Below are 11,351 nucleotides of genomic sequence, written 5' to 3' on the forward strand. Positions count from 1 at the left end.
TGATTTCTCCGAGGACTGACCAAGAACGGCGGTATAACACCATCCACGCCACCACTTGATCATTTGTTGAGCGATGTATTGGACTCTTTAAGTGCAGGTAATAATGTGCATATCTTTCAAAGAATTACCCCTGCACATAAACTAGCCTATAATTAGCCTATTGCTTCCATTACTCCCATTTAAACTTCAATAATTGCCTTTATGCTATCTTTATTCTGAATTATTCATTCCATGCCCAAAATTGTCTATAGATTAATGCTGAATAACTGAACAAATGTGTAAACATGGAGATATTGGCTACATGACTTGGAAAATGCAAGATAAGGCTAAATAAAGTTGAAAAATAAAGGTCATTCAATCGAGTGAAAAAGAAGGTTAAGGATAGAGTAAACAAAAAAAGTGAATTAATTAAAGTCCTAAAATTGGCGCATGTCTTGGTCAGCTCTGCCATGAATGTGTCAGCACCATGGACAGTGTCATGGGTTGAAGGGGGGAGAGATGCTGACGCACTGATCAGGACGCACAAAGCAGAGCTGACCATTCACTGTTTTTTTCATGTTAATTCTAAATATGAAAGAGACAAAGATAAAGAAAAATAGACTCAATAAATAAAGAAAGAAACAAACTCGCCCACTTCATGGAGAGATGCGGATACACCCTGAAAGAGTCTGTTATGGTACACAGGGGCTGGACCCAAAAGCACGACTAGCACAGATGGAGTTGAAGTAGTTAGTTTCAGTTTATTGTAAAAACACAATGAGTAACCAGGAGTGTGGAGGTAATCGCTGTGAGCCGGTAGACTGGGTGAAGACAGCGGCCTGGCAAGAGAGTGCAGGTGAGAGCAGGCAGGCGGAGTGAGGGCAGCTGGCTGAGGTGGAGCAGGGGAAGATGCCTCCGGTGAGTAACTTGGAGGCAGGTGAGAGGAACGAACCGGAACACTGGGAGTCAGAGAGTTAGTCAGGGTTTCAGATAACATGAAGGCAATTCTTTCAGAGAAGTAAGTCAGAAGCCGAGGCTTATTACCACTTGGGTAAATGGACGATCTGGCAAAGACTGGTGAGAAGAGCCGTGTAGATATACTGCCAGGTGTTGATTGGTGGATGGAGAGCAGGTGAGCAGCAGCAGATGAGTAGCAGTTGACTGAAAGTTCACCGGAGGCTGCGCCCCACAGACAGAGATGGTTGAACATGACGGACAGAGCCGGTATTACACTGTGTATCAGCAAAGTGTCTGTGACTACATTTCATTTCATATCTCTCTCAATTCTGTTGGATGTTTGATACTTCACTACCATACAGCGCAATGGTGCTGGATTATACTATCAAATATTTTAAGCCAAATTTTAATTGGAATTAGGAAATTATAAAATGTTTTCTTAATTGCACTTTTTTACACCATCTCTGGTAGGGACATATTGATTTTAGTTATATACTGATATGTCATTAATCAGATCAGGTGAGTTCAAGGTCATGATGAATTTGACTGCACTGTCTTGGGCCCATCTGTAAGTTGAGCTGAGGAGTATGTGAATCTCCCTAAAGAGTCCCCTCTGAACCTATCATTTACTATGTACAGGCCTAAGGCCCGACAGAGGTGCACTACCTCCCTGCTACTTTGGTTTATTTCAGTGTCAATGTTGTTCTGAGGGGTGATTGTTGGTGTGGTAAACAGAGGAGACTGACCAAACACATGGTTGTTGCCATGTGGGTCGATGACATGAGCAGTTCATTTTGACACCATGATTCAGGTGATATGAAATGAACACATTAAAACAATCAAAATGAACCTGTATAGTGAGACAAATATAAAAACACCTACAACTATCTATACAATACAATAATGAATAATTTTACATGGATTACATGGAGGCATGTACTATTTTCACTAATTTTATCATTGTACTGACTACTACTATTGCTATCGTTTGGTTTTTCAAATGAGAAGGTGCTGAGTATGTGTCTTAGCTGAACAGAAGCCAGTCTGGGATGGTCTCTAAAGCTCCTACTAGAGGAGCTGGTGGGGCCATTGCGTCCCAGCGCCATGTCTTTGAGGATCTTACATATCTTCACCCGTTCTCTGTGCAGATGGTATCCATCATAGAGGTCCCAGGTGCCAATGGTTGGGTGGAAAACTAGGTGGATGTTAGGTAAGGTGGCACATCCTCATCTTTTTAATTTTATTTATATAGCGCCAATTCATAACAGAAGTTATCTCATTGCACTTTTCCTATAGAGTAGATCTAGACCTTACTCTTTATAATATTAATTACAGAGACCCAACAAATCCTACCATGAGCAAGCATTTTGCAACAGTGGCAAGGAAAAACTTCCTTGAGGCAGAAACCTTGGACAGAACCAGACTCAATGGTGGGCAGCCATCCACTGCTGCCGTGTTAGGTTTTATGAGAGACAGAGGGGGGCGGGGCAAAATGCAAATACGGTGTAGTCCCTCATTCGTCCAGGAGTGTTCTATCGTAGAAAAGGTTTCAGTCGTAGTCATCTGGACACTGTTTTCAGAATCAAGACGTTTCGGCTCCCATCCGGAAGTCATTCTCAATTGTGAAAAAAAAAAACGGTTCTCTTTTGCATACAGACAGATTCACGGCTGTGCTATGGGCTCTCCGGTCTCTCCCATTGTGGCCAACCTGTACATGGAACAGTTTGAGAAGAAGGCATTATCCTCGTTTCCGGGCACACCACCAAGTCATTGGTACCGTTACGTGGATGACACCTTTGTGAAAATCAAGAAACAAGACTTGGAAGCGTTCTCAGAGCATATTAATACAGTGGACCCCAACATCAAGTTCACGCGTGAGGATGCAAAAGAGAACCGCTTGGCCTTTCTTGATTGTTCTACTCTCAGAGGAGAGGACGGAAAGCTCCAGATAGAAGTGTACAGGAAACCTACACATACGGATCAATACCTGCTCTTTGACTCACATCATCCACTACAGCACAAGCTGGGTGTAATCCGGACATTACAACACAGAGCCAAAGAAGTGCCCACAGGCTCAGAGGGTAAGAAGAAAGCATGTGCATGTCCAGAATGCACTCTCAGCCTGTGGTTATCCTACTTGGGCTATCAACAAAGTTAAAAGAGCCAAAAAACAGGACAAAAGTGTAACTGAACCGAGAAGGAACGGTGTCTCCATTCCTTATGTATCTGGACTGTCTGAAAAACTACAAAGGATCTTTAGACAGCACGATGTTCCTGTCTTCTTTAAACCAGGCAGCACTTTAAGACAGAAACTCGTTCACCCTAAGGACAAGTTACCCACACAAAAACAGAGCAATGTTGTCTACTCCATTCAGTGCAGTGAGGAAAACTGCAAAGAACGGTACATAGGCGAAACCAAACAGCCACTTCACAAAAGACTTTATCAGCACAGACGACACGCTAACTCAGGATTGCAGAGTGCAAAGCTACAAACCACACATTTGAAGACAGCGAGGTGAAGATTCTTAGTAGAGAGAAGAGTTGGTTTGAACGGGGCGTCAAGGAAGCCATTTTTGTGAAGAAAGAGAACCCCTCTTTGAACAGAAATGGTGGTCTGAGATTTAATCTGCCCAAAGTCTATCAGAGTGTATTATCACCTTGGTCACGCCTATCACATGCTAATCAGGCACTTAACAGTGATGAAGTAGATGCAGCCAGAGAACAATAGGCCTGATTACTGAGCACTGGGCCATCTTGAAACTATTAGGTCAGTTTCAGGTGAAACTAGCTATTAACAGATACTCAGGCAGATTCCCTCCTGAGGGCAGGGCTTATGTAACTCAGATTATCTTCAACAATTGAGAATGACTTCCGGATGGGAGCCGAAACGTCTTGATTCTGAAAACAGTGTCCAGATGACTACGACTGAAACCTTTTCTACGACCACCTAGAATTATTATTTTTTTTAAATAGTAGAATAGTAATTGTAGTGTTAATATTAATAAATTAGTAATAATAGTAATGACAGCTATAGGAAAAATAGTGTCAGTATTAGTAACAGAGCAAATGACAACAACTCTAGTAGCAGTTGTCGAGCAGCTTACCCCCATCGAGTCTGGTTCTGTCCAAGGTTTCTGCCTCTAAAAGGAAGCTTTTTCTTGCCACTGTCGGCAAATGCTTGCTCATGGTGGGATTTGTTGGGTCTCTGTAAATAATATTATAAAGAGTATGGTCTAGACCTGCTCTATAGGAAAAGTGCAAGGAGAGAACTGTTATGTTCTGTTATGAATTGGCGCTATATAAATAAAATTCAATTCAATTCAATTGAATGTATCAGCAGGTGCCAGGGTGTTGTTGGGCTGAGCGCAGAACAGAGAGGGCGGGGCAGAGACAAGGTAGGGGTTTGAGACACTGGCAGGGAGAGTCTGCGTCTCTGTACTTGTCATTGCAGGGACTGATGAGAGTTGGTCTGTCAGGTGTTGGACATGCCTGGTGAAGCTCCTTTCTCTATTCTCAGCATCCTCCTTCACTTTGGCTAACTGAGCATGGAGCACACTGTTCTCCTGTTTGAGTGCCTCTAGACTTCCTCTGAGGTCAGATGCCAAGGACTGGTTGTCTCTCTTTAGCTGCTGGAGCTCCTCTTTAAAGGTGCTGCAGAGTGTTGTCTGGCTTGGGTCAGCTCTTTGAATTCAACAAAGTCCAACTCCAGCAGGGCCATACTCTCCTTCAGCTGGTTGGTGGCGCTGGCAGGTGTGGGAGGAGCAGAGATGGACAAGGTGGTGGGGTTCCCTAATGGGCTCTCATCATCTTCACTGTCAGGGGGGACATTGGTCCTCTTGGTGTCCACCTTTCAACAGGGGAAATGCCTCTTGAAAGGGCCGCAAGTGTGCTTCATTCACTTGGACCATGACCTTTCCTTTGGTGTAGTATGTGATGGTAAGCAGAGGGTCATCCTTATCACGGTGTTCATCTTTACAGATCTTTAATCTGCCTCCTGAGCTGATGCCCTTGCTGGATACATACGCTTTCCAGATGTAGATGAAATCAGTAAAGAATATAAGGTTGTTCTTCTTCCTTCCTTCTTTTTGTTGGGTGTAGTCAGTAAAGAAACAACATGTTTCAGCATCCCTTGGCCCCACATATTATTGATGATGGATGTGCATAGCATTTATAGGCATCTCCAACCATGTTTTTCAGTATCCTGGGGCCCCTCATATTCTTGTTGGCACATTTGCACAATGATTAGAGGCATTGTAGTCAGGGATATGGCTCCCAGCATGTCCAACCATGTTGTCCGCATTCCAGACCCCTCATATTATTGATGGTGTATTTGCATATTATATATATAATAAGTGATACAACGGATCAGAAGGTCATGCTTCGATTGAATACAGACGTCTGACGTTTTGGACACGAGACATAAAGAAAGAGGTAAGATTTATTCCTTATTTATTCTCAGGCTTTTTGTACATCTGACTGTAAGGAGGTTTGAGAATTCCTTTAAAATCAAATTGCTCGAGTCAGCAACGAAGACAGAGAAAATCATGGCTCCTAGTATAGTTTTATTTTAGTTCTAACATTCACTATATTTATATATATATATATATATATATGTAAGTTTTGTAAACATTGTTTTCTTCGCAGTTTTTCTTGCTACCGGACATCCCGGTTCTCTGACAACGACAACAAACCATGAGGGCCTAGATGGTAAGTTTATTATTATTATTATTATTTTTGATTTAGGCTATTATGTTTGAGATTGTGATTATGTATTTATTAGTATTATTATTTCAGACAGAAATCCTAATAACTGCGAAATCCCTACCCTTTCTCAAGTTCCTGAAGACGTTTATAGTGAGTAATATCATATTATTAATTAATTTATATATTAAATTTTAGTTCTAAGCTTAAATCTCTCTCTCTCTCTCTCTCTCTCTCTCTCATATCAAGCAGCAGAGTGTCTGGATGAATTTGAAGCTTGTTCTACACCGTTGGGACAGCCATCTGACTGGGCTGTAGAACCGAATTCTCAGGAATTTGATTTTACCACGGCGATCAATAGTTCTGGTGGAAAATCCTCTGCCATGGGTCATAACCGATCAGGAGCTGGAAAGCCTGCAGCAGTGCTCAGGCATTCCCCTCAGGGACCAGATGCTCCGAAATCCAATCTGGATGGAAATTCTTCTTCAGCATCCTCCAGCCCAGCAGTAGAGCTTCTGCTACCACTAGAAGATCCTACATAAGAGGTGAGTTTCTTGTTAATTGTATTTATTTTTACTTGTTTTAGCCTTACTCTGAGATTCACTCACACACATAGAAAGCAGGAGAGCCAGAAGACAGAACAAGGACGGCCTTTAGGACGAGCTTCTACATGCCATGAGTGATATTGTATGCAATATGCACGGTGCTTTTTACAATATGGACAAGGCTGTTTGCAGTATTTGCAGTTCTGTTTGTATGAGTAAGATCATGATGCTGCTAATGCAGCTTCTGCAGAGGGTGATGCTGGGGGAGGAGCAGGAGGTGATGCTGCTACAGACACTCCTGAGGCCAATTTTGCTGCATTCTATACTAGTGTCTCAGATCAAATACGTAATTTGGCTGAAAGAGCATTTTCAGATGCAAGGTGCAGAGATATGATCCAGATGGAGTTGACGGGTGAAAGGTTACAGAATAGCATATCCCACATCGTATCGTTTAAGATGAAGTGGATGTTTTGGATTTGCGTTACGCAGATCCCCCCGACGAAGAACAAAGGATTATGCCACAACACAGGCGCCTGTTATGGTACAGACTGGCAGGGGACACCGAGATGACCAAGGAGGCACTTTATTTGAATACAACCAGAGAGAGAGTGGGTTTGGAGAGAGTGAAGTGTTGAGGATGGGGATGAAGGTCGCTGGAGAGGGAGGATCGCTGGAGGAAGAAGATCACTGGAGAAGGAAGATCGCTGGAGAAGGAAGATCGCAGGGATAAAGTAGGCATAGGGTTATGTTGACGAGTAGCATGTAGAGTCTTACGTGTGAACGTGGTCGGACACATACTGAGGTGAGTGGTGTGCTTATGTACTGGCTGTGATTGGAGCTAATGGGGAGCAGGAGTGTAACTGGGAGCAGGTATGGGTGATTACAGGCTGGTGAGGTATGGCATATCTGTGACAGCGCCTGCCTTCATCTTAAGATTTCTGGTTAGCTCACCGCTAACTGAGAGTAAGTTTATCTTTTCTCATCGCTTCGCCTCCAGCACGCAGCATATGGTTTTCTACTATCACTGCTGTGTAATCTGATCAGAGCAGAAACACAGGTTTTATTGGTGTGATGTGTTTTCATCTGTTAAGGTGAGGTTAATTTGGTAGCCACAAGTTGATGTTAGTGATGTTCACACAGACACAGGGTCTTACATGCCACTAACTATCCTCTTTTTTAACTTTGCACTGTTAGCTAATAGATCACGCACATATACTGGCCTTAAACACAAACCACACGGCAGAGGAGTAACTTTAAAGCTCCCGCTTCACATGTTCCTTTGTTTCTGACCACGTGGGTTCATGCTGCACTTGAGACATACAGAGAAAGAGAGAGAAGGACAGGGAAGAATAATGCAAATTCCACCTAGAATTTTAAAATAGTAATAATGTAATGGTAGTGATAATATTAATATAGTAATAATAATAATAATAGGAATGATGGTCATAGTAATAATGACAATAATAGTAACAAGGCCAATAACAACAACTGTAGTAGCAATTGTCGAGCAGGAACACGGGGGCAGCACGTGGCCCACAATCACAGATCCAGTCTCTGCAGCTCTGGAGGTAGAAATACCTGCTGAAAATGACAGAAGGAGAGACGAGAGAGACAAATAAACTGTTATTCAGAAAGTCACACAACTGACTGGCGACTGCTTTCTCAAGGAGCTTAGAGAGAAAGGGAAGGTTAGATATAGGTCTGTATTTGGCTAAAACCCCTAGATCAAGAGTGGGCTTTTTAAGAAGAGGTTTAATTAAAACTACTTTAAAGGATTGTGGGACATAGCCTGTTAATAAAGACAGACTGTCTTCATTTTTTTTTTTATGTAAAGATGGGCTTTCCATCTGCAGACTTCTCACAACTTTGCACTGATGTCTGCACCCTCAACCTTCTCCACCAATCCAATGTAGTTATACAATTTGGTTTCACCAGCAAAGCTCACAATGACAAAGTCACCAGCAGACAGATCCTTGTCACCATCATCATTCTGGACATCTGAACTCTCATAATCAGTGGTGTCGTTAAGTGGAATGGAGATGTCACTCTCTACTGAGCTACTGTAGACAGTCACTTTCTTTTTGGGTTTGGTTGGTTTGGACACTTTCAGAGCCTGTCTCTTCTTATTTTCATTCATTCTGTTTTTCAGCCCATTTATTTTCTCTGTTGTGTGTGTTCTCCAGGTCATCTTCTGCTTCATCATCAGTGGTGTCATCAAGTGCAAGGTCCATGGTGCTTTCTTCTGAGCTACTGTGCACAACCTTTTTCCTTTATGATTTTGGTTTGAGCCTTTCAGAGCCCATTTCATCCTTTCATTCTTTTTCTTTTCAGCCTTTTTATCTTGTTTTTCCTTTGTGTGCTTTCTCCAGCTCCATCTTCTCAGGTGTGTCGGTGATGATTCCTGTTTTTAACCTTTCTCATCATTCTGGGCCTTCTTGCTTTGGCTTTTGGCAAGGGAAGTATGACTTGGAGACACATAACTCCCATGGGCCCCAGAACCAGTTGAGGTACTCAGCTGCACCTAATGAAACTGTACAGTATTTAAACGTGACTGCCCTCTCTCCGTCTGTCAACTGTAACTATCCTTATCCTCTAGGTCACCCCAAAATACTCTACAAAGTTTTCAAAGAACCTACTTTGGATTGATCAGGGTCGTTGTCTTCCTGTCTAGAGGGCTATTTTTTCCAGATCTGTCTAACAAAACGGGAAAAACGTAAACTCATTTTTACTCTGTCATATGTGCACAGAATTAAATTTTCAAGAGGGGACGTGCATACATAATGAGGCCAAAGCATTGACAGGTGTCTGGGTCACTGCTGATTTATTAAGGCCTTAGATGGGGTATAAGGTTGCTGAGATCAGAGGTTTGATTTTGACAGAAAAAGTGACTATATTTGTCGATTACATGCGCACCTTTCTCAAGGGAAAGCAAGAAGCCACAGGATACCCTCCTGAAGCAGTAGATCAGCAAAGCAGAGAAAAATACATCTGGGACAACCAGGCAAATCAGGGCATTTTGTTAGACGCGTCTAAAATTACATCCAACCCTATTGAAAGACAAGTGTCTAAACTATGTCTCAACAGCTTTTGGGTGTTACGGACAGAACTGGCCGGAGACACAAGAAAGTGTATGATATAATTTATTGAAGCACAAGTACTTAGTAAGTGGAAGGAAGTATACTGTCCTTTGAATGGAGGTGCAGAGTTCTGGAGTCGAGTGGCGGAGCACAGAGGAGTTGGACCACACGGGCCAGGAGACTGGAGCGACTCACATGGAAGACGAGAGACACACGGGACCAGGAGCTGGAGTGGATAACTCACGGCGGACTGGAGACTCACGGGGACTGGAGCTGGAGTGCCACACACGGAGAACAGGAGCACGAAGTAGCCGGAGACGAGGTACTGGAGGCTGGTAGTAGATTGCTCATGAAGAAAAGGGAGTTCAAGGTGTTTAATTATTCAGGGGAACTAGCGTCCTATCCTTAGTCATAAACGACACCGGACCCAGACTGTCGTGAGGAGCTGGGTTATATAGGGGAGTAGAGTGGCTGATTACGTGCAGGTGTGAGATAGGTGACAGGTGATTTGCATTAGTACTCAGGTGAGGGAGTGCAGAGTGAAGGAGAGTGGCTGGAGAGAACATGACAGACTGTGACATTGGGGTAGTTTGTACAGATAAGTACTTACTCAAACTAAAATAATCACAGAGCCTGAACACTTTTTCAAGTTTATGTTTTCAGAAGAATACAACGTCAAGTACTTCTCATTCCTCAACGATAAAATAGCTCTAATGCAGAGTTAGTCTGTAGCACCCCCTAACAAGGTAAACAATGTAGGCTATTCATAGCAGCTTTCACCACAGCCTATGCTCATCTCAAGCTGTACAGTTTTATGGAACTGTTACAAGAGAGGGTTCTTCACTATGATACAGATAGTCTTATCTATGTCACAAAAGAGGGGCAGCTGCGACTTGAACTGGGCAATTATCTGGGGCAGTTGACGGAGGAGCTAGGGGGTAACAGCATACAGAAATTTTCTGCAGCGGGGCCCAAAAGTTATGCCTATCAAACCAAAAACAAAAACTACTATGCATGAAGGCTACATTAAAAACTCTGAGGAGAGCGTCATTACAGCTCCACAGCACAACACTGTGCATACTAAAAAGGGGTTTTATTTTAAAAACTTGACAGTTCACAGAAAGTTTAGAGTGGTGTATGACAAAAGGCAGCTCTTATGCCACAGTCAAACTGTACCCTTTGGTAGCCTGATTGATTTAAAATGTCACACCTTGGTGTAATGACTGACTTTGATCCTAGGTTGAGAGTTCCTTTTTCCTGTCTCATTGTAGGTACTAGTGGTAGTGGAAAAACATATTTTGTAAAAATATTTCTGGAAAAGTGTATATTTGTTATGGATGTAGTACCTGAAAACATTGTTTGGATTTATAGTTCGTTTTAACCCATGTATGATGAATTACAAAAGATGAATAAAAAGATAAAGATTGTTCATGGACTACCTGATTCTTTTGAAGATGAACAACTTTTTCCTTCTGCAAGAAAAAAACACCTGGTTATTTTGGATGATGTATTTTTGATTATGATGATGATGATTATAATTCGTAAAGATTTTTACAATTTCAGGATGGACATCATAGAAATATGAGCGTTATGTTTTCGATGCAGAATATTTTTGATCGAGGTAAATACAGCCCCACCATCAGCCTAAACAGTAATTATATTATCTTATTAAAAATCCTCGTTACAGATGAATATCATGGCTCATTAGATATTTCCTAGACAAAGTCTATTTTATGGATAATTATGACGACGTTACCAAAAATACAAATATTAATGATAGACTTAATCTTACTTGTCCAGATCAGTTTAGACTAAGAATAGGTCTACTACCTGGAGAACTGTGCGCGTTTGAAAAGAAACCTCCTGCTGCTTAGAACACTGGCGAAGAGTTCCCTGGGACGGCACAAAGCCATAGTATTAGAAGGCTGTTCCGCCAATGTCATACAGGCTTTGTATGAAATCAGCCATCATGTTTTGAAAGAAATCATCCCCATAACGGTCAGTACAAAAAACTAAAGCGTCACAAGCACTGTTTTGCAAGTTACTGAAATTTAGTAATTAGTTACAGTTACTAGTTACTTCTCTCAAAAGT

The 11,351-nt window shown here is 42.1% G+C and overlaps 1 long non-coding RNA gene across 1 annotated transcript; it reads left to right on the forward strand.

Moving 5' to 3' along the window:
• The first annotated feature begins 5,902 nt into the window (after positions 1–5,902).
• On the forward strand, positions 5,903–10,501 carry LOC122872144. The gene is made up of 3 exons (XR_006377037.1): positions 5,903–6,182; positions 8,366–8,407; positions 8,552–10,501. It is a non-coding gene; the product is annotated as an uncharacterized LOC122872144 (long non-coding RNA).
• The last annotated feature ends 850 nt before the right edge of the window (positions 10,502–11,351 follow it).

This window comes from Siniperca chuatsi, linkage group LG24 (assembly GCF_020085105.1).
Source record: "Siniperca chuatsi isolate FFG_IHB_CAS linkage group LG24, ASM2008510v1, whole genome shotgun sequence".
Lineage (NCBI taxonomy): Eukaryota > Metazoa > Chordata > Actinopteri > Centrarchiformes > Sinipercidae > Siniperca > Siniperca chuatsi.